The sequence below is a fragment of the Lactuca saligna genome, chromosome 1, assembly GCF_052625555.1.
Source record: "Lactuca saligna cultivar CGN05327 chromosome 1, ASM5262555v1, whole genome shotgun sequence".
NCBI classification, from domain to species: Eukaryota; Viridiplantae; Streptophyta; class Magnoliopsida; order Asterales; family Asteraceae; genus Lactuca; species Lactuca saligna.
Window position 1 is genome coordinate 140,787,528 of NC_136417.1, and position 3,877 is coordinate 140,791,404.

The window sequence follows — 3,877 nt, forward strand, 5'->3', positions numbered from 1 at the left end:
AGAGATGTATTATAATATGTATGGTGTTACAAAAAATGATCTAGATCTAAATCTACATAAATAACACACACTTACACTCAACTTTTACACCTCTTAAGCACACCTCTATATGTGGAATAAGCCCACCTTATTTAGAGGTGTTTACATGTCTCTCTCTCACTCTCTATCTCATGAGACAAAAGGCTAATACACCACATGTAAGTGGGTCTTACAAAAGTCAAACCATTACAAAGTCATACATGTCCAAGAACTGGTACTACGAGTCACCTATACAACAATCTAGGATATTTTCTTAAACTACATGTCAAAACCCTCAAATTGACCTAAATTTAAATTTAGCTAAAAAGTCAACGGTCAAAGTCAATGATCAAAAGTCCATTAGTTAGTTACCACGTCATGGCTAAGCACTTGTCACGTCATGGTGACCTTACGACAAAACAATCTCGAAGAACACCTAACGCCACATCGTGGAGGCTAAATGTCTACATCGTGGGAATTATCCTGACCAGCTTAATATATTAAGCTCTTAATCCTTCAAGCAACTTAGTCATACTCTCCAGAAGGCCTTATTACACTCCAAACATCATAAAAATCGTTGCTTTTTAGGTATGTATGTCCAATGCATGCCTTGAGCCTAATCTAGGTAAAAAATGCAGGAAATGAGACCCAAAACTCCATGCATAACATCAAGACTATATTAAACTTCAAATCTGGAACATAAGTCCACAAGGGGACTCCAAGGATCCACAATTTTGCCAAATTTATAGATTCCAACCACTCAAACTATACCAAACTTGAAGAAGAATGCAAAGAAACCTAGATCTAGAAGCATGAAACATGAATGTTGGAACTTGAAGACTTACATTGGTATAAAAAGTGAGCTAGAAAGTGGAGGGGGGTTGCTTGCTAGATCTTCACACAATGGATGCCTTATTTTTCTTCTTCTCACCAAATATCACCACAAAACTTAAAAAACTCAACAATGGTGCTATGGGTGCTTCTTGGTCAAAAAGGAGGGGGGGGAGGGGGAGGGGGGTTATAGAGGATGGGGGACTGCAAATTCTAGCCATCACATACCTTAAAAAGGGCATAAAGCCTGAAAAATGGGGTTTTGCGACATGGTCGTCGACACATCGTGACTAACATCATGCCATGTCGTGGGGACCCAAATGAATGCACGTTTCATCTGGCCCTAACCACGTCTTGGTGCATCCTTTGCCATGTCATGGTCACCACAAAATTCATTATTTAAGACTTGAACTGGCAAAACTCAAAGGTGTTATATACCTAAAACTTGGTGTTACAATAACCATAAATAGAAAACAGTAAGAAAGTATGTTGGACATAATAACTAAGCAAACAAATTGACGAGTTAACGATTCTACTATTTGATTCTTCAAATCCTCGCTTAAATGTTGATCTCTAACTACAAAATCATTCTGAAAATGGTCACGACCATCAAAATAAGGCTATGCTTTGGGGGCTTTTTATTGCCGAATGATTAACACCTTATATGGAATTTCTCCTGGCCTATTTACATGTACTTATGTAACACCGTAAATTTCAAAACAAAATTTTCAAATTTTATAAAACATAATTCACTTAATATTTATAAAACAACCATATTTGAACATTCAATCCAAGTAATACAAAAATTCCAAGATCTCAAAATCATAAATCCCATGCGTGTGTACAGATCAAGTCGGCGCCTTCCCACGGTCGTCACTAGTACCAAAAACAAATAACACCAAACACTGTAAGCACAAAGCTTAGTGAGTTCCCCAAAATACCACATAAAACACATATTAGCCACTCGAGGCTATAACTCTGTGGGTCAGTGCACCCAAACTCTGTGAACCCTCAGGTTCTAACTCTGTAAACATGCACAGCATAAATCACAAAGAATAATGCAGCGCAACACATAACATATAAATATAGCATACAAGCATTGTATCACATAACTTTATTTACCTACTCAAGGTAAAGTATAGTGAGAAGACTCACCTCGCGTGTCTCGGAAATTCGTAAATCCCTGAAATCACTAGTGCTCGATCTCCCGAGCTATAGTCCTCCTATAACACAATACATATCTAATTAACACTTTCCCAACTAAGATTGACTATCCCTTAACAAGTCAACATAGGTCAACACTGGTCAACGGTCAACGGTCAATTTTGATCGGACTCGGCGAGTGCACTATAGTGACTCGGCGAGTCTAAGCGCATACACTAATTTCCCTGGGAGCCTTACTTGACACGTCGAGTATTCTCCTAACTCGACGAGTTCCACCTGGCATGAATTGTGGAGCCTCCACGACTCAACTCGCCGAGTCTCAAGAACAACTCGGCGAGTCCCAGCTTGACTCAGTCCACCTGTTAACCCACTCTGACTCTCCCTGACTCACTGAGTCAATCCCTCAACTCGGCAAGACTACTCGCTGAGTGGTGCTGGGCAATCTTCATGCTACTCGCCGAGTCTGTTCTTCGGACTCGGCGAGTCCATGCCATACAATTACTCAAACTCACTCCTAAGGTTAGATCTGTTCCACTAACTCAAAGATCCAGTCCTTCCAAGCTTATTTATCACGTAAAGTTGCTATCTTGATGCACATACAACATCTATATGACCATATATGATGATTTAGCCACAAATACCACAACTCAAGGTCATAACCTCCATTGCTCTTCATAAAGCTTGATGAGTGAGGCTCTCTGGACCATTATGGATCCAGATCCAAAGCCTCATCACTAGAAAGGGACTATTTGGGCATCAAATCAACCCAACAAAGGCCACAAGAAACCCTAAATCCAAATATACTTCATAAAACAGAAAATGAGCTGAAATAATACCTCAAGTTCGATGATCTAAGCTTTAAATCGACAGTATAGCAACCTCCTTTGCTTCCTCTTGGCTAGGATCTCCTTCTTCTTGCTAAACAACACCACAAAGGTCAAGAATGGTTTCCTTTCTCTCTCAAAACGTTCAAGCACTCTAGGGTTTCTCTCTATGGATTGGTGAGCACAAATGACGGCCATAAGGCCCTTTAAATAGGTCTCAAACCCTAGGAATTAGGGTTTCATTACACAGCATGGACTCGCCGAGTCTAGAAGCGAACCCGCGTCCAAAATCGCGATCCTACTCGACGAGTTCAAGCTCCAACTCGCCAAGTCCACTCACAATTCTAAAAAATGCACCAATAATAAATACCTGGAAATTTCGGGCTGTTACAATTCTCCCCCACTAGAACTAGACTTCGCCCTCGAAGTCTCTCTCTGCAAGTAACTCCGGATGTTGCTCGCGCATCTCACGCTCCGGTTCCCAAGTCATCTCGGACCCTTTCCGATGCTGCCACTGAACCAAAACCAAAGGTACCTCCTTGTTCCTTAGAACTTTGATTTTCCGATCTCTTATCGCCACTGGTCTCTCAGCATAATTTAGGCTCGCATCCACATGAATATCTTCTAATGGGACCACTGCCGACTCATCGGCTATACACTTTCGCAATTGCAACACATGGAAAGTGTCATGAATCTACCCCAACTCTGCTGGCAAATCCAAACGATAGGCTACTCTGCCTACCCTCGCGACTACCCGAAATGGTCCGATATATCGGGGCCCCAACTTGCCCCTCTTCCTGAATCGAATAACTCCTTTTCCAAGGAGAGACCTTCAGGAGCACAAAGTCACCGACCTGGAACTCAAGCTCGGACCGATGTCTATCCGCATAAGTCTTCTGTCGACTCTGAGCAGTCAGTAACCTCTGCCTGACCTGCTGGATCTGCTCTGTCGTCTGAAGTACGATCTCAGTGTTTCCCATAACGCGCTGTCCGACGTCTCCCCAATAAATGGGGGTCCGACACCTCCTCCCGTTCAACAG